At 37.8% G+C, this 25,334-nt stretch overlaps 2 long non-coding RNA genes across 4 annotated transcripts in view; one reads left to right on the forward strand and one right to left on the reverse strand.

Moving 5' to 3' along the window:
- LOC143682395 (uncharacterized) overlaps positions 1 to 17,463 on the reverse strand; it is a 63,705-nt gene extending 46,242 nt beyond the window's left edge. Inside the window, exons 1-3 of one of the 2 annotated variants that reach the window (XR_013175112.1) lie at positions 17,366 to 17,463; positions 15,496 to 15,602; positions 11,655 to 11,951 (exon numbers count right to left, since the gene is read on the reverse strand). This is a non-coding gene — a long non-coding RNA (uncharacterized LOC143682395). Of the gene's footprint in view, positions 1 to 11,654; positions 11,952 to 15,495; positions 15,603 to 17,365 lie in introns of those variants that run through there. The other variant, XR_013175111.1, reaches the window with a different exon arrangement.
- LOC143682396 (uncharacterized) lies at positions 17,453 to 25,099 on the forward strand. 2 transcript variants are annotated; one of them, XR_013175113.1, is made up of 4 exons: positions 17,453 to 17,554; positions 21,898 to 22,077; positions 23,922 to 24,164; positions 24,993 to 25,099. It is a non-coding gene; the product is annotated as an uncharacterized LOC143682396 (long non-coding RNA). The 2 variants fall into 2 exon arrangements; XR_013175114.1 differs by lacking the exon at positions 21,898 to 22,077 and having other exon boundaries at positions 17,506 to 17,554.
- The last annotated feature ends 235 nt before the right edge of the window (positions 25,100 to 25,334 follow it).

A 25,334-nucleotide genomic window follows, 5' to 3' on the forward strand; every position in this document is an offset into this window, starting at 1 on the left:
AAAAGATGTGAGGAAGTCAGACTTTCTGATTTTTAGAGGAGAGGGGCTTTATTCATTTCAACAAACAACATTAACGTTTCTTTAAACTTTCAAGCTGAATCACTCTGACGGATATGCCTTGGAGGAGATTACCAAAAGTATTTGAAGTTGGTTTCCTTCTCTCCAAGAGAATTGTTCAAGTGAGTAAGAGTTTATACAGACATGCCTTGAAGATAAATGGATTCAGTTCTAGACCACTACATAAAGCGAATACTGCCTGAAAGCAAGTTACATGAATTTTTTGGCTCCCCAGTGCATTTAAAGGTTATGTTTATACTTATTTTAGTCTATTCAATGTGCAATAGCATTACATTTAAAAAACAATGTGCATACCTTAATTAAAAAATATTTTATTTCTAAAAATTTCTAACCTGAGCCTTCAGCAAGTAATAATCTTTTTGCTGGTAGAAGGTCTTACCTCAATGCTGTTGGCTGCTGGTGCCATCTTTATAATCTTTTTGCCAGTGGTGGCTGCTGAAGGTTGGAGTGACTATGACAATGTCTTAAAATAAGACAACAATGAAGTTTACAGCATTGATTGATTCTTCCTTTCACAGATTTCTCTGCAGCATACGATGCTGTTTGATAGCATTTTACCCTCACTAGAACTTCTTTGAAAACTGGAGTCAATCCTCTTAAAACCTGCTGCAGCTTTATCAATTAAGTTTATGTAATATTCTAAGTTTTTTGTTGTCATGGCATCTTCAACAGGAGTAGATCACATCTTTAAGAAACCACTTTCTTTGCTCATCCCTAAAAAGCAGTTCCTCGTCTGTTCGAGCTTTTTCATGAGATTACAGCAATTCAGTTACATCTTCAGGCCCCACTTCTAATTCTAGTTGTCTTGCTATTTCTACCACATCTGCAGTAAATTCTTCCTTTGAAGTCTTGAACCCCTTAAAATCATCCGGGAGGGTTGGACTCAACTTCCAACCTCCTGCTAATAGTGATATTTTCTCCTCCTCCCACGAATCACAAGTGTTCCTAATGGCATCTAGAATGGTCAATCCTTTGCTGAAGGGTTATAATTTACTTTATCCAGCTGTAACAGAGAAATCACTTTAGGGGAGCTATAGCTTTACAAAATGTACTTCTTAAATAATGTTTTGAAAGTTGAAATGATTCCTTGATTCATGGTCTGCTAAACAGATGTTGTGTTAGTAGACGTGAAAATAGCATTCATCTCATTTTACATTTCCATCAGAGCCTTTAAGTGATCAGGTGCATTGTCAATGAGTGGTAATATTTAGTAAGATACCTTTTTTTTTTTTCCTGAGTGGTAGGTCTCAATGGTGGTCTTAAAATATTCAGTAAACCATGTAGTACATTGAAGACTGTTCCTGGGTTTGTATCCTGGCTCTGGTACTCACTAATTGTGTGATTTAGGACAAGTTTCTTAATCTCTCTGAGCCTCATTATTTCCTCATTTGTAAGGTAAGCCTACCCTTTCCTTATCTGCAGCGCAGTTATAGCCATAGCCATTCAAGAGAATGCATGCAAAAAAAAAAAATGCAATGCAAAGCACTCGGCATTTTGTCTAGGAAAAATGAGTGATACCATTATTAAAGTTGGCAAGAGATACCCTACAAGCTTTAGGTTTGTGTGCTTTGGGATTCGAATCACACGATCTGAATCTAGACTTGGTTCTGCCATTAATTAACTGGGCCAATTTGGCCTAGGTGGGATTTTGCTTACTGAATGCTACAGGAGGAGGGAATAATCACTGCCCCAGGTGCTCTGTGGCATAATGAAGGTAAAGTTTGATCACAAGGCCAGGAACACAAATCATAAACACTAGCATACAGAGAGTCATTTGAAGTTCGTATGAATTTGGCAAGTATATCATAGGAAACCTCTAAGAGCAATATGTGCTTTTAAAGATATTAGAGGACTTGTGAAAATTTCCCCTTGCTGCTCCCCTGAAGTCTTCCCGAAGCTCCTTTCTTTCCTCCAACCCTCAGGCCCACCACCAATTCCTTCTTCTGCCTCTTTGTTTCTAGGGCTAATGCTTTAATATTCTTTATTGTCCATAAAGTACCTGAGAAATCTATTAGCAACATTTTTAACAGGTATGATTAAAAGCCACTCTGCCTACGGATATGTTTTCAGGTTATATAGTATAGAGAGGTAAAGGAGTGGGAAGAGGGATGAGAGAGAGAGATAAAGAAAAGAAAGGGGGAAGAGTGTGTTTATAATATAATAAAACAAAATTAACAAAATTAAATAAAATTAACAAAATTAGACTCAATGGTGACATTTTTTTCAGCAACTACATTATGTGTGCACACTAATAAGATCTATATTACCTTTTTCAATTAAAGGAAAAGAATTAAAACATTGAAGAAGGATGGGACAGTGCAATGGTGGTTCAGTGGCAGAATTCCCACCTGCCATGCCAGAGATCTGGGTTTGATTACCAGAGCCTGCCCACGCCTGAAAAAAAAAAAGAAAACCTTGAAGGAAAAGAGAAAGTACCTGAACTAAGGAACACACTAACCAGAGGCAGAGCTGGGATTTGAACTCAGGTCTCTCCACGTGCAAAGCTTGTGCCCTTTCCAGGATACTGGGCTGCCTCACTGAGTTTGCTACATGACTTTGCCATTGGGACAGTCTTTTCAAAGATGCTCTCCTACAAGTTATACAGGATTTACTTGTACATGATGTTTAAATATTGGGAAGCATTATCTATCATTAGCAGATGTTAGGACATAGCAAAAATACATGCGTCCATTTAGTAGTATGGGAACACCCCCCACCCCCCTAGGTACCCCTCATTTAATGCTGTGTTCAGACCTCTATTTAGAAAAGAATCTGGTCCATAAATACTTTTACAGCTAACACCCAGGGCAGTGGTGTTCAACACTAGTGGTTATCTCAATTAGTCACCATCTCCCTCCTTTGTAAGGACTTCCCTTCTCCTTTTAAACAAGATTAGTGCCTCTCTCCTTTGGGTTCCTACAGAAATTTCTGCCTCTTCAACAGCAAAAACCACATTTGCCGTGTCTGCCTCTCACACTAGGCTATCATTTTCTCCCAGACTATAAAATTCCTCACTAGGCTGTAAATTCCTGTATCTTCCATTGGTAATATTTTAAAGATGGCAGATAATCCAAGTATTTACCAGCCTAATTAAATTCTACGTGCAATGCTTTAAAACTCATTCAGAAGAGTTTAATTTTAACCATACCCCAGTTTTGTTTTGTTTTTGTCAAATAACTCATGATAACAAAGAACGTTAAAACTTTAGCCTTGGTCATGAAGAGACGGAGGAAGGAATTCAGTTCAGGTCCTGAGGGTTGGAGGAGAGAAGAGGAGCTATGGAAAGACTTTAAGGCACAGCAAGGTTAATTTTCACAGGTCCTAATTTATGGGAAAGCGTCTTGGATATTGGGAATGGGGAAGTGTAGTAAATGGAACCATATCTATTTGGTCTTCTGATGGGACTATTGACAGTTTGATAAAAATGAACACTGCATCAGACCACCCTGTTCTATTTGTGGACACAGTGGGTGGCCAGATTTCTTTCTTAGGAAAATTTGTATGTGTGCATAGCTCAGGACATGAAAAGCTCAATTATCTTTTTTCTTTCTCTCATTAGTATTGCTTTGGCCAATCCTGTCGTGAATTCACTGAGAATGCCCAGAATGATTTTAGGTCTTTGATCCCAACTTGGATTCATGTGCTGCAGATAATAAAAAGTGTATTTATGAGCATTAAAACCTTAAAGAACATCAAAAGCATTTTTGCTTGTCAGAAGAACATATGGTGAAAAGTTGGGCTGTTCTGCAGGAGCTCTGAGTAGGACAGGACAGGAGGAAATGGTGAGGTAAATGGAATAGTTCTGGTGCCATCCCTAGATCCCCTCACTCCAGGTAGCCAGATTTTCCTTTCCATCCCCAACCCTCCTCCACCCCACCCCCACCCCCAGCCCATCACCAATATCTTTTGCCCTCAGAAATAGATCTGAAAAAATTCTTCACTTTGAAATACTCCTGTTAGGTCTTAATACACTTTGGAGGATTTTAAAATGAATTTACCAACAAATTACTATCTTTCTGGAATTCAGGGCTTGAGGGAGAATTGTTTTGGACCGCATTGAGCCTTATACCATAGCCTGCCCTGACCTGGAACGGCAATCATCTGATCTTCACTAAAAAAGTTTAGAAGAAGATTCAGAGAGCATTAAATTCTGCATGGAAAAAGACTCCAGTTTATGTTTTTGTGCATGTGTTCTTTTTATTTAGTTATTTTTTCCCCTAACATTTATGAGATGTTTTATATAAAGGGACATCTTCAGTTTGCCATATGATCCTGAAATCTCTGCTCAGTGCATATGTGGAGGAACTGAGTACAGGTACAGAAATGAACATTTGCACACTGGTGTTTATGGCAACTGTAATCATGAACCACAATTTCAATTAAAGAAAAAGAATTAAAACTTTGAAGGAAGGCAGTGCAATGGTGGCTCAGTGGCAGAATTCTCACCTGCCATGCCAGACACCCAGGTTTGATTCCCAGAGCAAATTCAGGTTAAAACCTTGAAGGAGGTGGCTTAAGGGTACAATGGCTGAGGAATGGAAGGGGGAACTGTGGTGTATACATACAATGGACTATTGAGCTGCCACAAGTTGTGAGGCATGCAATTGGATGAATGAACCTTAAGAACTGCATGTTGAATGAAATGTCAGGAACAAAAAGACAAATATTATCCAATATAAAAACTCAGTGAACTGAAGTCAAGAGCATGGGTTATCAGTTTGGGGCTTATTGTAAAGGGTCCTAGATTATAAGCTTTTATGGCAGTCACATGTATTCAGGAGGTGTAATTGTTAATTCTCAATTCTGAGATACTGAGCTGCTTGTATATAACTTGGTCTTTCCCAGAAATTTTGGGTTTTTATGTGACACTTGAGACTCAAGAGTCAGAGTGCTGAAGCTATAAAAGTCAGCAGTATTCCACACAGGAATGGTTTAAAAAGTTGAAAACGTGATCAAATATTGAGTAGAGATATGAATGAAGCTGATTTGTATAGGACTAAGGTTTATCAGAAGATTGGGTGAAGGATCATAGCATCCATATCTTAAAACTTAAACTTCTGCGTAAAACTAAAGGGAGAGATGTTTATTTGGCGCAAAATTTATATTTTGGGTGCGCATTTCCTAATTTAACTTGTATGGTCAGTGTAGTTGAACACCATAAGTACAAGGAATCTTGAATAGGGCATGATATTTTGTTGATTTGTCCAGGTTAGTGTGATATCCCAATAAATCCCAGAGTTATTTGGACAGTGAATAAAGAAGTATTGCAAGGTCCCCTTAGGGAAATGGGGCAAAAGGGGGAAAGATTCAACTTCCCCATTTGTAAGCAGTAGGGACAACCAAATCAATAGGCCAAGTTCCCAGTCTTGGGGTTCACCTCTGTGAATCTTATTCCTGCCAAGGATAGTCTAAGCCTACTTAAAATTAGGCCTAAGAGTCACCCACGGAGAAGCTCTTTTGTTGCTCAGATGTGGCCTCTCTCTCTAAGCCAACACAGCAAGGGAGCACACTGCCTTCCCCTCCTATGTGGGACATGACTCCCAGGGGTGTGAATCTCCCTGGCAACATGGGACAGAAATCTTAGAATGAGCTGGGACCTAGCATCAAGGGATTGAGAAAACCTTCTTGACCAAAAGGAGGAAGAGAGAAATGAGAAAAAATGAAGTGTCAGTGGCTGAGAAATTTCAGAGTTGAGAGGTTATCCTGGAGGTTATTCTTACATTATATAGATACTGTTTTTCAGCTTAAGGTATATTTGAATGGGTAAAGGGAAGTACCTGAAACTGTAGAGCTGTGCTTCATTAGCCTTGTTTCTTGAAGGTGATTGTATAAAGATACAACATTTACAATGTGACTGTGTGATTGTGAAAACCTTGTGTCTGATGTTCCTTTTATTTAGGGTGTGGACAGATGAGTAAAAAATATGGATAAAAAACAATAATATGGGGAACAAAGTTTAAAATATATTAGGTAGATGGAAACACTAGTGGTCAGTGAGAGGGAGGGGTAAGTGGTATGGTATGTATGAGTTTTTTCTTTTTATTTCTTTTTGGGGAGTGATGCAAACAGATATTCTAAGAAACAATCATGCTGATGAATATACAACTACTGGATAATATCGCGAGCCATTGATTCTACAACAAGTATGGAAAATTTATATGTTAAGAATGTTTGTGTTTGTATGCGGTTTTGTCAATAAAAAAATTTTTTTTTAAAAAGGACATCTTCATTTTTACACCTAAATGCAAAATTGTTTTCCACTGAAGACGGCTGCTATGGTGGGATGTGGGAAGAGACAGTACTTGAGGCGAGAAAAGAGCCAATGGTAGAGGGAGGAGACAGGAATCTATAACAGCAGTTCTCAGCCGGGGAAAAGTCACAGGAGGATCAAATTATTTTCCTTGGTTACCTATGCCTCCAGCTGCTGCCATCATTCCTTTGATTTCTACAGACAATTGGTCTGCCTATGGTCTGACCTAAAGTACCCTCAGCAGAGGGATCCTGCTCCTATTAATATTTCTTTGAGGTAGTAAACTGGGATGTTCCATGAATAGCAAAATTGAACAGGTTGGAAGAGGAGAGGTCAAAGTATAATTTAAATGCCAAATATGGCTAGCTCTTGAAAGAGTGAAGAACCAAAAGACTGAATTACATCAAGCATCTATTTTTTGTCTTATTTATAAAGTCACAACATTTCACCATCTCCTCATTGTCAGTTGTTACTTCCAAAGGGTTTTGAAGGATGATCTCACCTGCATTTAAAACTCCTTTGACTTTGTACCCAGTACATGTTTTTAATAAGTAAATCAATAAAACTTGGGGGTAGATTCAGATAACATTTCTTTTTGTTTTGAGACAGCACTCTGATGATTTTAAGTGCTTCATTTAAAACTTTGCAAAGTCACTTCAAATCTGTGCTTCATGATTTTCTTGCTCATTCATTAATTCAACAATATTTATTGAGCACTTACTATGGGTCAAGCTTGGTGATAAATTGTTGGAGATATAAATCTATCTCGGCTCTCAGGAGCCTCACAGTTTGAAGGAGGAGACAGTTTCATGAAGGCACAATGTGGTTGTTGCTATAACGGAGCAGAAAAGTGAACCAAGTGTGAACCCCAGGGTGAGCAAGCCTCTGAAAAGAAAGGCAGGACGAGTCAGGAAAAGCTTTGCTGCCGAGTCTGATTAAGGAAAAGGTAGGAATTGAACAACAAAAGAGCAATATGTGAACAAGTATGGACACAGTACTTCATATTGTAACATTGTAGCACACATGCAAAATTATATTCAGTGGCTGACCTTGTATCATCAGCTCGAGCAGCAGTGGATAGTTGTGGTGCCTTTTATACTTGGTTCTATATACCATGAAGTTTGGTACTGTTGGTGAGCTTTGCTTTGCTTGTTTTCTTTAAAAAAAATTTCTTTTTATTAGAGCAGTTGTAGGTTTACTGAAAAATCATGCAGAAAATACAGAGTTCCCATATACTACCTGCCAGGAACACACACAGTTTTCCCTGTTATGAATGTTTTGCCTTAGCATGCCATCTTTGTTACAATTCATGGAAGAATATTATGATATTATTAACTATAGACTGCAGTTTACATTAGGGTTCACTGTTTGTGTTATATAGTTCTCTGCCTGTTTTCTTTTTCCTTTGCTTTTGGTTAAATTGATGGTTTCAAGCTTTAGCATGCATAAGAATCAGTCTGAGTTGGTATGATTGGCCCTAAGCCTTAATCCAAAAGGGGGGTGGTGGTGATGGGGAGGGGGTAGCTAGGAACCTGCATTTTTAAAATCCTCCCAGTGATTTTTGTAAAGGTAGTTTGAAGATTACACTTTGAGAAGCATGTTATAAAGAATAATGGAATTTGTGTTTCAACCTTTTATTTGCAGAAGGAGAAAGTAAAAGAAAAGTTGCTAAACAGTGCAGGAAAAAGGAAAATGGAAGTAATTTGGGGAAGAATTGACAGGTTTGCCCAACTGGTCTCAAGAAAGATAAACTGCTGGATATCTGTGCTTGGGAGTAGGGTTTGCAGAGGATCATACCAAGTGGAAGAAAATAGCAATATTGCTATTTAATATTGTAAAAATCCCAATAGGGAAATAGGATGAAACACATGCCAAGATTAAGTGTCTTCCTCCCCCCCAAATATATTAGAGAAGGATAACTAATGAAAATAAGGAGGATGGCTAGATTGTGTCAATATTTTATTTGGATATCAAAAACACAAACAAGCAAAAAAAAAAAAGCAACAACAAAACAAAACACAAACAAAAACAAAAAACAGTTGGTCCAAGAAGAATTTCTGCAGTGTCCAGGCACCATTTTTTCCAATTCTGTTCTGGGAACTATCTCTTCATCCTGCTTGTAGCAATGCATTTCTCACTCATACGGCCATGGACCTTTGAAACCAGTTTTCACTGAAGCCATAGAGGTCACCTTGCTTTTGTGGTTTCCTAATACCACTTATTTAATTGCTGGATATACCATTACTCATGACTCTGTCCCCTGTGAATATGGCTTCCAGTGCCTCTCTCAAAGGTATTACTGTGCTTTGTTCAAAGTCACATATGTGTGATGCCCACAAATACAAGACTTACCCAGAATATCCAAAGAAATGTGAATAGAATTAATTTTCTGCTGTTAGATTTCCTGATTGGAATTTCACAGCATAAACTAAAGCACACCACCCAACCATGTCTCCTCTTTAACTTCTAGATTATAATTAGTGTGATCTGATAATATGATCCCTTTTTATATGGACCGCATCTGTGCCTTCCACAAACTGTCATCATCAAGGAGAATAGATGAGAGAGGTACAAGGGCAGGGTAAAAAAAGCCATCCCATTTGTAGAAGAAAGTTTCATTCCTCCACTGGATGGATTAAAATGGATCCAGGAGAGGACAGTATCACTACATCATCCAGAGGCAAGAGAGGACAACCATGAGAAAGGTCAGCTGGCATTGCCGAGCAATGGTCTCTACAGACCTAAGAGGACTGCCTAATGTAGGTCACTGACCCTGAGGAAGGTGTGGTGTGATCACTCTGATTGCCAGTGGTGGGGCACATGGGGTGACAGCCACTGCTCCATTCCCCACCATCCTCCAGTGCTGCAGACTACGGCACTAGACAGCTCCATGGTTGAGACACAGGCAGGCAAGAGCTGATTCAAGTACCCACAAATGTGGCTCAAGTACAAGTATCTGGACTGGAATATAAGAAGCCCAAAGCCTAGAATTTGTCCTGGGAGTGGGATAAGAGTTACCCAAAGTCAGGCATGCTCAACCTCACCCAAAACTGTGAAGAAATACTGTGCTGGCCAGCAGGAATGTCCCACTTACCAGCCACAGTTCTCGAACCCTGGGCTGGGGTAACCTACTGGAACCTGTAAGTATAGTTCTGAACTCCTTAGGGAATCTAGCTGTCAGCATGAGGGACACATCTGGTTCCTGGTCTGGGCTTGAGGCATCTTGTCCAGACAGCACTGATGAACCTAACTGGTCCCGGACACCTGAAAGAGACTTAAAACATTTTTAAGGAAAGCCTAGGAACTCAGTCAGGGGCTCTCCTTATGCAGATCTAAGGGTAGTTCTGCTGCTTGAGTTTATAATTCTGTTCTACTATCTATTACCTCTTTAATCTTGGACAATTTCTTAGCTGAGCTCCAGTTTTCTTGTGTGTAAAACAGGGATGATGCTTTATAATGCGTTGTGAAAATTATATGAGCTAATTTATAAAATGCCCAGCATATAATAAATGCTTCGTAAGGTTAACTATTATAACTTTTACTAGCTATTCTTATCTCCATGAGGGGCATGTGTGGAGTCTGAGCTCTTTGCTTGTATAAACAACTTGCTACATTTAGGAAAATTCTTGTATACCAAAAGCAATATTTTTCTTGGTTATAAAAATGTGCACTTTAGAAAATTTGAAAAAATCCATGAGCATTAACTTAGTCAACAGTATTTGAGCACCAACTATGTGCTGGGATACTATTTTAGGCACTGGAGATTCAGTGGTAAACAAAATATGTAAAGTCCCTGTCCTCTTGCAGCAAATATTTTGGTGAAGAGAGACATACAGTAATTATAACAATGCAATTACATGTATGTACATATTCATATACATGCATATGAGTGTGTGTGTGTGTGTGTGTGTGTATTGAGATGGTGCTAGGCGCAGAGCTGGGAAGGGGAATATGGAATATGGAGGGCACCGGGCTTTGGAGGTAGTGGTTTAAATGCTGACGTCAGGAAAGGCCTCACTGAGGAGGTGACATTGAGCAACGTCTTAAGGGAGTTGAAGGAGCAAATCACGACCATATCTGGGAGAAGGGCATCCCTGGTAGAGGAAGAACAAGTTCATGAGTCTTGAGACATGTGAGAATCATGCCTGGCATGTGTGAAGAGCACCCTGGAAGCCGGTATGGCTAACATGGGGTGAGCAACGGGTTCAGTGATAGGAGGTAAAGATAAAACGACCTGGGGTGAGGGATGCAGACAATGTGGGGCCTTGCAGACTCTTTTGAGAACCTTGGTTTTTATTCTGATTCCCATGGGAGGCCATTGCTGGGAAAAACTGTCCTCCATGGATTTCTCATGCTGCTAAGTACACCAAGAATGCAAGGCTACACTTTGCCCAGGATCATGCTTGCACTGGGCAACCTTCAAGTTGCTGTCTCCCTCTGGGACAAAAGGCAGGTTTGCTTGGTGTTTGCCATAAAATGCCAGGCTTCCCAAGCTCAGCGCTCCTCCCCTGTGACACAAAACTCTGCATATGTCTATATTCATGTAGGCCCTTTGCATTGCCCTCATGGGACTTGGAAGGCTTGGGGAACAAACAAACATGCTGGTGCTCATGCTGATAGCTGGGGTAGGAATAATACATCCCTTGTCTCTGACCCAGGAGTCTTTCTTCTTCTACTGGGTCCCACATAACCATAATTGGCTAATTTATTAGCTTGTAAGCAGGGTGAAATCAAATTTCAAAAACTGAGATTTGATTTTATAGAGTGAAATAATCTGGCTCGTATTTTTAGAGGGCCACTGTGACCCTGTGGAGAATCGATTTAGAGGGCAAGGGCAGAAGCAGGGAGATTAGAAAGGAGAAATGCAATAATCCAGGTGAGAGATGGTGGTGGTTTGGATCAGGGTGGTTCTGTGCTATAGGTAAGAATTGGCCCCGTTCTAGATACATTTGGCCAAACTGGATTTCCTGCCAGATTGGATATTTTTTGTGAGAAAAAGAGAATAGTTTCAGAAACGACAAGCTTTTTGGCCAAAGTAGTTGTAAGAGAGTTGTTTAGTTGTTTGAATAATATGGGGACCATTGAAGGAAAGACTTTGGATTTTGCTGTTTTTGCCTGGAGTGAGGAGTAGTTATCAAGGGGTCATGGTTTTACGTTACGCTTGTGTTGCCTCTTAGACATTTAAATGGATTCGTTGAGCATGCAGTTGTGTTTGTGTCTGGAGTCCAGGTCAGGGGTCAAGATTTGAGATATAAAAGTGTAAAGAAGTAAAAAATACTTCTATAATCCCACTTTGCAGAGTCAGACACTGATTAACATGCTGGTTTATTTCCATCCAGTCTTTTTGTGCAGCAACTGTATTATTTTAGCAAAAACAATATTGAAAAAAGATGTGACCCTAGCCAGAGCCAGTGACTCGTATCTCTTCATTTGATTTGGAAAGAAATTGTTGAAACTCTGAGAATGATAGAAAGACACTTTTTCATAGGGATAGGAATGAAAAATTTGAAGTTGTCTTCACAGTATCCCCTAGAGTTGTACTGCAAATGTTCTGCCAGTTGGATTTGGCTGTGTATAGCTGCTACTTTGAAGAAGTTGTGTGCCTTTCTACCTGGACAAGACCCTGTGATTTAAAACACACTGTTTGTTAGTGATATCACTGACAATTGAAATTGAAAATGGGCAGGTTTGGAAAGAATGCTGGACAAAGGGGAAGTATACTTTTTCCACCCATATACTGACATGCTCTGCCATTAACGTTACCCAGAAAAAGAAATAGCATCAGTTGTGGGTTTCTTCAGTGCATTCCAATTAGTAGAATTCAGATCCTGAGATTAAAAATAAATCTAGAAATTCTGAAACAACAGTCATTCAGAGCTCCTGATATGAGGAGAGAATTTATCAACGTAGTCTTTGTCTTTTATGCATGCTTTGATGCCACATGTCAGATTCAGAGCAGGGTGGTGTATTTGAGTGTCTCTCAAACTTGAGACAGCATCAGAATTCCCTGGGGGGCTTGTCAAATCCAAAATCCTTAGGCTTACCTCCTACATCTCTGATTCAGTAAGTTGGGTGTCCAGCACAGCAATTGGCATTTCTAACAAGTTTCGAGGTGATAATGAATGCTGGTGCTGCTGGTAAGGGGATCTCCTTTTGAAAACCATTGGTTTAGTGTTTAAGAACATGGACTCTGGAGCCAGGATGCCCAGGTTTAAATCAAGGTTTCATCATGGATAAGTTATTTCACCTTCCCTTGCCTCAGTTTCCAAATCTATATAGTGGGCATAAAGATAGTATCTCCTTTATAGGTTTATTATGAGGATTAGCTACATGCATGAAAAGCAGTTAGAACAGAGCTTGGCACATGGTAAATATATGTTTGCTTTTCTCATTAAGACAACCTTACTGAAAACAGTTACGATGATTCTCAGCTGCTGGAAAATTCCTCTCTGACTGTCAGCAATTTTTCACTAATGTTTACACTGAGAGCCTGAATGGAAATACAAGCGAATTACATGAAACAAGGGAAGTGATATAAAACTTGAGAAGAAAGAAGCTACCTGCACATCCAGTAATGACCAGGGTGAAAAGCTGAGAGAGCCAAGTCTAAGTACAGTGAATTTGTTCTCTTCCCACCCCCAACTCATGCTGACAATGGTAGGGCAACAGGCTTGCACACACAAGAAAGGTGGTCCCTTAAGCAATAGTCTACCTTTTGCTTGTCAGCTGTTCAAATGGTGATCATTTCATCATTTCTTCAATAAAATTGCCTTTTATCCTGTGATTGAAGTGACTGGCTTAATTTCAAGATCAAGTTTGTTGATATTTAAGCAGTTAAATGATTCTTTGGCTTCTTATCTCTGAGGTCTTTGCTCAGTCATCCCAAAGCCAGGAAATATTACAAGTGGAGTTGCAGTAATTATTACAGCTTTGTGATATTTCATGTAGTTTTCTGAATACTTCATATGGTTATCTGATTTAGGTCTAAATAACTCCCAAATTTGGATTCATTTGGATTCTCTGTATAAATATGTCTCCCTGCCCCCGCCCCCTCCAGCACATAGATAAGGGTTGTTCATCAATAGTAGTAAATCATGTGAGGATTCATGATTTACTAACTTAATGGGTTCTCTACATCCTGTGGAGTTTCCATGGCTCACTGGGCCTTTTGGCATAATTCTGGGCATACATTTTATGTCCACATGGACATGTCAACCTCTTGGATTGAATTCTTTCAGTCATCTCCTTTAAAGGACATTTTCTTTCACTTTACTTCAGCAAACCACTTACTTGCTAACACTCTGGAACTTCCTTTAATGATAATTGTTTTACCTTTGATATCTTGAATTTTGCCATTCCATCCTTTGATTATACTTTTTTTTTTGTAGTTGTGCTCTCTTTTTAAATTGTAGGAACATATATACAATAAAACCTTTCCCTTCTCAACTACTCCTGAGCATACCATTCAATGGGATTAATCACATCCGTGGTATTGTGATACCATGATCTTTATTTCTTCACATGGATTTGATCTATTGTTTATTGCCCTTTCCTTTCAATCTGCAGAGCTCTCTTAGCATAGCTTATAGGGCCAGTCTCATAGGGACACTATCCCTCAGCTTTTATTTATCAGGGAATGTCTCAATTTCTCCCTCATTTTTGAAAGACAGTTGGTATTTTTTGTTTTTAGCACTTTAAGTATGTCATCCTACTGCCTTCTTGCCCATGATTTCCTATGAAAAACCAGCACTTAATCTTATTGAAGTGCCCTTGTACTTGACATGTTGCTTCTCTCGCACAGCTTTCAAATTCTCCATGTACCTATGGCATTCAAGCTTAATTATAACTGAGGCATGGGACTATTTGGATTTATCCTGTTTGGAGTTCATCAAGCATTTTGGATGCGTGTAATCATGTCTTTCATTAAATTTGGCATTTTTGGCCATTATTTTTTCTAATATTCTCTATGCCACTTTCTCTTTTGTCTCCTTCTGGGAGCCCCACAATGCATATATTGATGAACTTGATGGGTTTCACAGGCTCCTCAGGCTCTATTCACTCTTCTCCATGTTTTGTTTTTTCTGCCCTTCAGACTGAATGATTTCAGTTGTCTTCAACTTCTCTGATTGTTCCTTCTGCCAGCTCCAATCTGTTGTGGAACCCCTCTAGGGAATTTTTAATTTCTGTTACGGTGGTCATCAGCTCTTGTGGAACCCTCCACAGCACTGAACTGCTGGCACTGCATAAAGTATCCTACTGGGTGAGTAGCAGGAGGAATTTATTTATTTAATGATGATACATCTCCAGAGGACAATTTTAGGGAGGTAGCTAATAGAATAATAAAATTAGTTATACAAGGCAAAATATTTTTGGACATTTTAATAAAAGTCATTGCTTTCACTGCTACAATTTCCCGTGCTACCACACAAGAATTTGGCAGTATCCTTTCTGGATGCTGATCTGAGAGCTGAAGACTTTTCTGGTTCCTCATGTCTCTGGCACTTCTTTTCAGCAACAGGATCATATTTTAAAAATTGCTTACATAGAGTCATCATTTTACTACAGATATGAGGCTTCTTGGGCCCAAACTGCCTACCAGTGATTCAGTTAAAGGTCGCAGTATGGTTACAGATTCCTGAAACCTTGATGTTTCTGGTCTTCTGTCAATCCCATCTCTTCCCAGACTATATTTCCTTGATTGATTCCTCTTTCCTGTTTTCATTTATAATCTAAAGCAGAACACCATCTTTAGGATCCCCTTCACTGAGGAATCTTGGAAGCATTGTGCTCCCTTACGTGGGTGACTAACCATCCTGGTTTCTCAGGACTGAGTGGTCTCCCGGGTGCAGGATTTTCAGTTCTGAAATCTGGATAGTCCTGGGCCAACCAGGACCTTACTTTCTTTCCTCTTACTCCCACACTCACTTTTATCAGAAAAGTATCATCCTAATGGCCTAACGTAGCACTCTCCAAGTCCCTCTCACAAGTTAGATGGTTCTCCTGGGGGTGGTTAGCTCTAAAACTAAACGTTTTTATGCACTTTAAAAATTTATGAAAGTAGTTCTTAACTTCTGTTTGGAGGGGTAGTTGCAACACCCTCTCATCAAATATTTTGCTTCCTTTACCCTGGGAATAGGAGGCTCCATTTAAGAGATTGGTATACTCACATAACAAAGCCCTTCTAAGTTGCATGCTTTCCATGTTGTCCTCCCATCCCCGCTCCACTCCCCAATCTGCTTTGCCTCTACCCATCTTTCTCAGCTTAGAGGCCCATCTGTGGGGAACAGAATGATGTGTCAGTTTCTCCTTTGGCTCTACTCCAGAGTTCTGCAGGGCCAGCCTACGACTCTGTTAATTCCCATGACCTGGCAAGGCCATCGCTCATGGGGCCATGATACACATTTTGGGAGAGAACTCTATCCTGCTTCACGTCTGCAGTACAAATTTCATTCATTGTCCTTCACCACTTGGCAGGTGTGTATACCAAGTCATACAATGGAAACATGACATGGCCATTTCCTTGAATTATTGAAGATGGAGTCTCTTCCTCTATTTTTCATTATTTTAATGTTTCAGGGTCTAAGAGAGGGGGGTAGAGGAAAAATATATATATATATTTATTTTGCTGGATTAGAGTAATTACGTTTGAGGAAAAGTATCAATGATACATTTTTCTACTTTGCCATGACTATTTATTCTTCCCTCTTTCTTCTTTTGTGTACATTTGGTGTATTGAGGGGCTGCATAAGGGCTGGCTTCTAGAGGATCCTTTGGGCCCCCCATCTCCAATCCATGACCTGGACATGGGCTAAGCACAGATTTGGTCTATTGCTTTTCATCATTTTTTTTTCTCTATATGGCCATTTCCTTTGCCCCATACAAAAATAGAAAAACAAAAAACGGTACCAAATCTTACAAAAATGGAGGTGACACTTGGGAAGTTTTTAAATATTGGCGGAGAAAGTCTTTTACAAAATTTTTAGTGTTCTTGCATTAAACATTTTTTTCCATCACCTTAAAAAAAGACAGGTTTAAAATTCAAGCTTCTTTTTTACTCCAATGAAAACATTTTGTGGAAAATCAGCAAATGTTCCCGTACCTAAGAAAACTTAGGTGACATTCTCTCTCTTAACAAGTCAGAATTTCCATTTAAAGAAGATTGTGATAATTTATACTTGTTTCTTTATGGTTTCCAAATGAACTCTTTATAAAAAAGAAATGGTCTTGTGTAGTTGAATGCACAGCTTGAACTAAGCCATTAGAATTAAAAAAATCAACATTTTCTCCTTTTAAATCTGAATTTTACAGGTCTACCTAATAGTTTTATAAATGCCAAAAACAACTGCACATTTATTACTACATGATGTAGTAGTTATGCTCTTTCAAAGTTTGAATTCTGCTCTGTAAATAAGATCTAAACCCTATGGCTAAAGCAGAGTTTGCAGGACCGAAGGTTTGTTTTATTCAACTTAGATATAGCCCTGGGCAAAGATAAGTAAGGGAAACCTTTTAAGACTAGTCTAATTTAGGAGACTGGAAAGTTTGCATATCTTGGGACATTAAAAAATAGTGTTTTTTGTTTCTCTCAAAATTATTTGAAACATATGCTCAACGGATGAAACACTTTTTGAGGGCCTCTTCTTTTCTAGGAATTGGGAATAAAAGGTAATATATGGAGCGTCTCCAAGTTATTCCCACTCATTATTCTCTACATGATGATGGCTGTTCTATGTTCTAGATTTTCTGGGTTACTTTTCAATTCCATTTCCCCAAAGGAGCAACATACTTTGGAAAATGTGGTTACTGGATCTATGCTGAAGATGAAGTTTTTCACCTGAAAAATAATCATGTTTCTGACTCTTACTTCAGAGTTGAGATTCTGCCCCTAGCTACCCCACCCCCCACCAAGGTATGACAAGTGTATTTGATTTGATTACATTTTTTTTCATAAATTTCTTTCTTTTACTTTTCTTCTTTCTTTACTCTTTTCTTCTCCCAGAAACATTAAATGCAGTTGACCACTCTGAACAAACTCACCGGGGCATCAGAGAAGGTGGCAAGATGAACAAATCTCCTGTTTTTTTCCCATCTTTCTTTCTAAGTCTTCTTCTCTGGATCCAGCTCCTCTTCTTGACCTCACAATGATAGCATTCCAGGCTCCATCCTGGGCTTGTGCTCTCCTTGGTGATACTGTCCGTTTCCCAGTGGGTGAGCCAGAGACCATGGGTGAGCTGACTCCGTGGTGAATTTCTCTGTTCCTCAACTCCCTCTGAGTTAGAGACTGCCCAAATTTGAACCCTGGCTCTTTCCTTTATTAATTATATGAATTTGAACAAATTCATTAATATAGCTAAGGTTTTCGTTTTATGTGAAAAGTGATTCTAATAATAGTATAAAACATGTAGGGTTGGTATAAGGATTAAATGAATGCAGAAAAGTGAGTTTAGTAAGAGTGTGAAATGTATGGACTTGTTAGGAGGATTGAGTTAGTTAGTACACATAAAGCTCATGGTGCACAGTGAGTGATCAATAACTGTTAGCTATTATTATATTTACTCTAGCATCTTAAAGTCTGATTCTCCCTGGACCCTTTTGTGTCTTAATGTTTCCATACCACATAAGCGCCAACTTCCATGAAGTACAGTCCTCCTTCATCTTCACCCCTGGTATTCTAAATATTAGTAAATTCTTTTAGTTTCCAAAATTATTTTAAAATCACACACTTCTCTTTAATTTTCACTTCTACCTCCCTAACCAATTTCCCCTTGTAACTGGACCATTGCAGAAGACTTCTAACTCTTCTTTCACCAGCTTCCATTCATTGTCTAAACTGCAGTCAGAATAATCCTTTACATTATATATCAGTATGAGTCACCTCCCTGCCTACAATTCTTCAATAGATTTTTATTTTATTTATATCAAAGTCCATCTTCTTGCCATGGTAGATGAAGAGCAATCAAATTTTTGACCTTTCACTTCCTTGTTCATTGTGTTCTGGTCCCACTGATGAGCTTGACACTCTTTCCCTGGCTCTTCGTATATTTTAATCATCCTCGTTCTTCATGTATCAGTTTAGAAGTTACCCATAAAGAAGTTTATCCTGGCCACCCTATCAGAAGTAATCCTACCCACTCCAGCCTCATTATTTTGCATCTCATCACCCTACACATTTCCTTCAGAAATTATATTGTCTATTTATTTTGCTTTCATATGTCATGTGTATTGTCCCTCTCCCTAGAATGTATGACACAGGAAGGCAGGTACCATGTTATTTTTGTTCACCATTTTATTCTTAGCCTCTAGCAATAATGCCTAGCAAATGGTACCCATTCAATAAATAGTTCTAGAATGAATGGGAATGAGTGCCACAGTTTCCTCAATATTATATTAAGACTCTGAATCTCATCAGAAGGAGTATGTTTTGAACTGAAAAATGGCTATTCATCCCTAGGGGAGAGGCTACTGAGGCAGGAGTAGTCATTAAAGGGGTGAATTGCCTGATGGATGTGCCTAATTAATCCATAGAAGTGGGTAGGAAAACTGAGCTGATATTGGGTCAAAGGTTCTGGACCCTCAAATTAGAAACCCAAGGTGATGGTGGAGTAAGTGCATGTGTCTTTCATGGATGCAGATGAGAGTGAGGCTGTTAATGGAGCAAACAAGCAAGCTGACTTAGGGTGCCAGGATATGCTTGCTTAAAGGAGTCAAGAAGCCAAGATGATTGGAAGTCATCTCAGCCAGGAAAGCAGAAAGGGAGCCAGGCAATGATGGAGCCAGGCAAGCATAGCAGTAGAGTGTGTGTAACTCAAAATCACTGTTTTAAGAAGCCAATTTGGCATTTGCTGGGCAGCTCTTCCTTGGGTGTCATCCCTCCTGTCTTATAGGGATTATATCTGAAGAACAAACTGGAAAACACACAGACAGGCTGTAGGGTGTTGATTGTTAGAATTCTGACTCACTTTTAAAAATTGAATAACTGTTATAAAAATCAAAATGTTCAAAGTCATATACAGTTAGAAGTAAATCTTACCACTCTTTCTTTATAGCCACTCAATCCCCATCCCAAGGGAAAATCACTACTACCAGTTTCTTTTGTGTTTTAGTGGGCATGTTCCATTCACATACAAACAGTTAAATATATATTTTCTCTATAAACACAATAGTAGAATGACCACAGTATTCTGTACCTTGATTTCTGAATGTGGCAGTACTCACAGAGCCACCTTGTTCATTTAAACATTGTCAATTATTCCACTGCATAGACATGCACCCACAATTTATTTAACTAGTCCTTTATTTATAGACATTTAGGTTCCTTTCAATCTTTTTATTCTGTAAACAGTGCTAAAATGAATAACTTTTATGTATATTAGTTACCAATATAAATGAGGATATAATTGTAGAAGTGTTTTCTCTTGGTCAAAGTATATGCACATATTTAATTTGAAAAGCTATTGCTAAACAACCCTCCTCCAAGGCTGTTTCAATTTACACTCTTTCTGGTAATGAATGACAGTGCCTGTTTTACCACACTTTTTCTTTGTAGAGAAATTGTGGGTTTATAGAACAATTATGTATAAAATTTGTTTTTTTTCTCTTGCTAGCAGCTTTATTTTTATTGTTTTTAATAAATTTTGTGATCTTTGCCAGTATGACAAGTGGAAAATATCTCTAGTTGCATATGGTTAAGAGTTATTTGAGGCTTTTTTTGTTTTCCTTCTGGTACTGTTGTTCATGTCCTTTGTTGAAATTTCAAATGGGTTATTGATCTTTTTAAAATTGACTTTAACAGCCTAATCCTGTCAATAAACTCGGCAGATTGTGATGTGAGTTGGAGATATTTTACCCAGTTTGTATTTTGCCACTAATAGGATTTTTTCTTGGCCTTGATGGATATTTTTTTTTATTGTTGAACTGAACAATCTTTAAAATATTTGGTTTCTGCATTTTGTGTCACACTTAGAAAGACATTCTTCACTCCAAGTTTATTTTAAAATCCCTGCTCCCATGTTTCACCTAATAGGTTTAAATTTTCATTGTTGTAATGAAAATATTTATTTAAAAAATCTAGATATATTTGATATATATATCTATATTTTATATAGGTTCACAAGTGTTTCTTACACATACCCAGCATACATAATTGTTTTAAAGTAAAAAAAGATGAGCTAAAAATACTAATTCCTAGCTGGTTGATATCAGAGATAAGTGTAAAATTGGATACCCATGGTTTTCTGGACATTTCTGGACGAGTTCTCAAAAGTCTGAATTACAAACATAACACAATTTTTTCTTCTTCTTACTTGTTTGTAAAAGAGAAAACCTAATACTCCAATAATACAAACTTGAGGTATGGATATAAATGAGGGCTAGGCTTTATCAACTTTTTTCTTCTTCAGAATTTATTTTTCATTAATGTGCTGGTTTTGTGTTCTGAGAATTTGCTTGTACTTTTTCATATTAAAGATTGTGGTGTGATTTTTCTATTTATAAGTAGATTTTTGCATGTGCGTGAAAAGGAAAAGGAAACCCAGGAATCTCAGCTGCTTTCTTTGGATACAGATTTTGCCTTATTAGAACTGTTATTTTTTTAAAAAATGCAAACCAGACTAAACAAAAAAATTTCTCTTTTGAACATGGTATCTTGTTCAATTGCACAAATGTAAAGTTCCTACCCAGCAGTGAAAGTTCCCATTTCTGCACATACTTCCCCTTTCTATAATCCTTTAAAATTGTTATTCTTGCTTTCAAGGGGAAAGACTGAATAAACACATATTTGCAATTCTGCATATAATATGCTATTACAGAAGTTACCACAGAGCATTCAGGATTTTTAACTTAGAAAAGAGAAGAAGTCTCAGAGATGTTCTTGATCCCTTAGGTGAATCTCTCCAAGTGCAAGCTATCAAAACCATATCCTGGCATAACTGAGAGGGACCCACAGAAAATAAACACATACATATTTTGCATTCCTGAGATTCCTCTATGCTATTGCATGTCTTTAAATATTAATCAACTGCCTTGGATGTTTTTATTTTCCATGACATAGATTATCTTTTTACAGTGTTAAATTGGAAAATATTATTTGCATACTGGAGGTGGACAATTTTCTCAAGTCTTTTCTATTATAAGATGAGTGAATTCTTGGAAGATGAGGAGGTGATTGAGAGGTTGTTAGACTAGGTGAAGTTGAGGTTAATCTTGGCTTTTTAAGGCGTGACATAGTTACAAAGATACGTGAAAAGTGATTGTTCAGATTATCCTGCATATATATGTTGTCTTTTTTTTTTTTTATTTCCAATCTCTAGGGCTTCCTCAGTTTCTGTTTGATGAAGAAGCTTGGTAGATGTAGCTTATGTACTTTAGGTTTCTAAAGCATATTAAGATCATTCCAAAGTCCTAGAAAGACTGTATGACAGGACACACCAAATTTATTGATATTTTGGTATACTTTGCGAAATAACATTTGTGGCATCTTTCTCTAAAACTACCCAGTCCTGGTAGCTTTGTTATTATCGACAAAGAAGATATCATTTTAAGATACGAATGAAGGTTAACTCTTTTTCTAGCTGTGGGGGATTGGAGTCAAAGGGCATTCTAAAAGGAGAGGAAAGGAAGTTCAGCAGGATGCAGACCAATTTACTTTGACATTTCAACTCAAAGCCACAGCTGCCTTGATTTGAGTGTTTTGAAGCCCTGGAAATGATAAGAAATAGAGTCAAGTACTGAAAATTAAAGATGGAAAAGAGGTACTCAGGAATCCTCTTTTATTAAATAGCCCTGAGAAAACCATTTTAAGATAAATTTTTAAGTAATACATTGACTTCCTATTAGTGTGGCTCTTTTCTCTATTAATTTTTTTTCACCTTTTTTCTTGTAGTGTATTAAAATTATCCAATAAAACAATAATCATTCAATGGGGAAGCATGGTTTATGTGCAGAAATTAAATGGATGAAAATCCACTTATAACAGAATAATTTTTAGATATGGAAACACAATAAAACTGCTGAATTCCACTGTTGAATGATTTTCTAGTTTTTAATAAAAGTTTTCTTAAAGCTAAACACAATTGGCTTTACAGAAACCCAAATGACATTTGCATAGACCAAATGCAATTCATGTTTAATACCTCTGAAATAAGTTTTTAATTGTCATTAAGTTTTCCTAAGTCTCATTTTTCTCTCCTTCTCATCAACTTGATTATTTGTGACTAGAAATGGAAAATTAAGGTTATATAGAGGTATAATGAATAGAATGGAAAAAAGAAAATTGAAAACACATGCCCTCATTCTCTCCTTTCTTTCGTCTCCATTTTCTTCTTAGGCTATTTAGCACTGAAATGTAAGCTTGCAAACCTTGAAAATAAACTTCAGATCAAGCCTCAGTTGTTCTCTGCCTTTAAATATTTTACCACTTTTTTCTGCTGGTGGTAACTTCTATAACCTTGCTGAATCTTCCAAGATGGGTTTGACTAGTGTAATGGTAGAAAGGAAAATATCTTGAATCTTGATGACAAATTAAATGCCTCTAACATATTTGATCCAAGTTCACTGAAAAACAGCAACATATAATTCAATAAACACTTTGGCCTAGGTATGGAAGAGCTCAATTTAAAAGTTTCTTCACAAAACAGTAGCGATGACATATAAAGCATGCATCTGGCCCTTATTCAGTAAACCCTCACCAAATTATGGAATAAAAGCCCTTAATAAGTTATAGAAAAGAAGCCTTCAACAAATTATGGAACAAAAGAAGGGCAATAAATTATGGAACAACTGGGTGCAGGCTGAGGGGAAATTATATATACATTATGGGAGATCTACAGTTGATCAACTGAGAATTTTGTAAAAGCCATATTTGACTCTTCTTGGACCTTGTTTCCCAAGCTCTGGAAAGCTGTAAGCAGTCTTGCCAATTTAAATGCCAATTCCTGTTGAAGTTTCCTTCCCTTTTCTCCCTGGCAGATCATTTTTGTTCCAAGGATATTTATAGCGAAATTAAAAATTATGACTGGGGGCTCTAAATCCTGTTTTATACTCCTATCCTCCCCAAAATGGGAACAAAGAAGACCAAAGGTAGCTGATGGGGAAGGAACTGTCTGGGCTTTGCAGGGAGTATCAGAGAATTCTGAAGTGGAAGGGGCATTAAGACCACTTCATCTTAAGGCAGGCACAAGTTAAGAGTTGGTGAGGGATGATCAAAGTCTTGCTTTCTCAATTGAGCAAAATCATGAAGTGTTGTATTTGTTCTAGCTGCAGGAGCAACCCCCCGCCCCATCCCCCAGTATCTTCTTCCCATTTCTCCAGAATCTCCCCAACCAACTTCTTTTGTCCAACCCTGGATCTACATTTTTATTTTCCTGTGGACACAATATCTCAACCCTCATTTTCCCCTTAGCATAATGAATATGTAACTCCTGTGTATGTGTATATGTGGTAGTTTAAAACTGTGATGTACCCCAGAAAAAGCCATGTTTTTTAAATGTATTCTTGTGTGTACAGACCTGTTATAGATGGAAACTTTTGATTAGGTTATTTCAATTGAAGAGTTGCCTTAAGATGGGTCTTAATCCTTTTACTGGATTTCTTTAAGAGAAATGAAATTAAGAGAAGTTCATAGAGAAAAGCCCGGGAGAAGCTGAGAGGACCCACAGAAGCTGAGAGAGGGAGCCACTGGAACCAGAAGCTGAAAGCAACAAAACCCGGTTGCAAAGGACAGCAGATGCTGGTCATGTGCCTTTTGATGTGACAGAGGTGTCCCAAATGGCAGCAGCCTGTCTCGACAGTCTGGGTATCATCCTGTTGATGAGTTGGATAATTTCATGTCCTAAGAACTGTAAGTTGTAGTTATTAAATTCCCACTGTAAAAGCCAACTCTGTATATTGCATTCCAGCAGCTTTAGCAAACCAAAACAGTATGTGTGCGTATTATATACCCTCAAATATTCTTAATAATACATAAAATACTTCTACATGAAACAATTCATTCTCGTAAAGAATACTTTCAGAGTACTCAGCTTTTCACAGAAGGAGTTAATACAGATTGTTTATTCTGTTATATATAACATTATTCATGGAATATAGAGCATTTATTCTATGTTGAATCAACCACAATCAACAGACCTACTTAATGGCTTTATTTATCCACCACCTACCAAGTGCTAAACACTATTTTCTCCTTTTGGTCTTCATGACACAAATACCTCGGCCTCTTTTTCTCCAAGAGCAATTTCACTTACAACATCAAAGAAATGTCTCCTGTTTAAAATCAAACCTTGGACTCCTCAGAGCAAAGCTTATAAACACCCATATCCCAAATATTTCTTATTACACGCTGACTTTTGATGGATGAACAGAGTTACATTTGGGCAAGGATTCACATCATGATATAAAGTTTAGCTCACTGTGTTTGTTTTAGAAATTAGGCTAGTTTAGTGTTCAAACCATAAAATGGCACATGGAGACTTCTATTTCTGTTCCAAAATGAGAAAAGCAGAAATTTAGGGAAAAAAAAGCAACAGAAATCATAATCAAGATTTCTGAATTTGAAAAAAAATTTGACAAAAATAGAGTCCTTTTTTTCCGTCAAAACAATATCTGTTTATCCTATTTATTTTTATTCCTTTCTATTGATGTTCATTCTCCTCATTATGTTTTGTTTTAGGTTTTCTGGATAGTTTTAAAAAATTCCAGTCTTGAAAGATTGTTGATTATGGAATTTTCCTTTATTCTTTTGAAGTTTAGCAAAACAAGTCAAGAATACAACTATGGTAATAGAATATTTCAAAATATTTATTCTAATAGATACTATCTATAGTATAAGAAGACATATATCATAAAAATCTTATCAAGTTCCTTATATTTTAACTTGTCTTTTAGTTCCTTTATTCATTGAAAAATAATTTCTTAAATGCCTACTATGTTACTATATGCCATTTTGTATGTTAAAGTTTGGGAATAAGTTAGTTGAAACCCTCAAACCAAGTAAGAAGGATGATGTGTAAAC

The sequence above is a fragment of the Tamandua tetradactyla genome, chromosome 5, assembly GCF_023851605.1.
Source record: "Tamandua tetradactyla isolate mTamTet1 chromosome 5, mTamTet1.pri, whole genome shotgun sequence".
Taxonomy (NCBI): Eukaryota; Metazoa; Chordata; class Mammalia; order Pilosa; family Myrmecophagidae; genus Tamandua; species Tamandua tetradactyla.